Here is a 1,399-nt window from a genome sequence, read left to right as displayed (position 1 = left end):
TAAACCAAGTAGAAGCTAGTAATTAGATGAGAGATTTTCCAGAGCTGTTTAGAAAAATATTGAGAGAAAATTCATCTAGTTTGTACTAGGATGCAGTTGTGATCAACATTGTTTAATCACAGATTTTCTAAAATACCATCTCTGGTGGAACAACAAATCCACCAGAAAAGTTTTTAAGGTCTGTTGTGTTCTTTACATTTGTGCTTGAATATATATCTGTCTGTATTAGCTTAAAGCAATTCACACACTTGTTCTTCTTGAACACACAACTTTCATAAACTGCTCAAAACTTGAAAAAGTTTTGAGATTTACATTCAACCCCCCTTCTGTAAATCTCATTGTTAGTCCACTAGGAATAACAATTTTTAAAAAAATCAAAACATGAATACGAGACTAAACATTAGTTACAAGTACTATTCAAACAAGGGGTTGATTGTCAAAATAACAAACAAAATAAATTTATTCTTTTCTAAAATTTTTATCATGTCACTAAAATATATAGATATTAATATCCGTACGGTTGGATCATCTTTAACTTTTTTTAAAAAAATCAAAACATTAATACGAGACTAAACACTAGTTATAAGTAAAGGTCAAAACACCGGTTGACTGTTAAAATAACAAACCAAATACATTAATTTTTTTCTAAAATTTTTATCATGTCACTAAAATATATAGATATTAACATCTGTATGGTTGGATCATTCATAAATATTTTTTAAAAATTGAAACATTAAAATGAGACTAAACACTAGTTACAAGTAAAGGTCAAAACACATGTTGACTGTTAAAATAACAAATCAAATACATTTGTTTTTTTCTAAAATTTTTGTCATATCACTAAAATATATAGATATTAACATCTGTACGGTTGGATCATTCATAAATATTTTTTAAAAAATCGAAACATTAATATGGTAGAAGTACTAGTCAAACTACTATTTAACTGTTAAAATAGCAAACCAAATATATTTATTTTTTCTAATTTTTTTATTATATCACTTAAATATATAGATCTTCACATTCGTACGGTTGGATCATTTATAAATAATTTCAAAAAATCGAAACACCGATCTGGAAATAAATACTAGTTACAAGTAGTAGTCAAATCACTTGTTAATTATTAAAATATCAAATTAAAAAATTAATTTTTAATATCTGAATTTTTTCAAATTACTAAAATATATATTTTGACATTAGTATAGTTCAATAATTTAAAAATATTTATAAAAAATCTGAATAAAATTCATAATAATTAAATATATTAAAAAATAATAATTTTTTTCGAGCCGAGCCGAGCTCGAGCCGAACATGCCAAAAGCTCGGCTCGAGCTCGTTTTCTTAACGAACACATTTTTGTGTTCGAGCTCGAGCTCGAGCCCTTAACGAACCGAGCCCT

The sequence above is a fragment of the Apium graveolens genome, chromosome 2 (genome assembly GCF_009905375.1).
Source record: "Apium graveolens cultivar Ventura chromosome 2, ASM990537v1, whole genome shotgun sequence".
NCBI classification, from domain to species: domain Eukaryota; kingdom Viridiplantae; phylum Streptophyta; class Magnoliopsida; order Apiales; family Apiaceae; genus Apium; species Apium graveolens.
The sequence above is the reverse complement of the archived record's forward strand: the minus strand, read 5'-3'. Positions refer to the sequence as shown.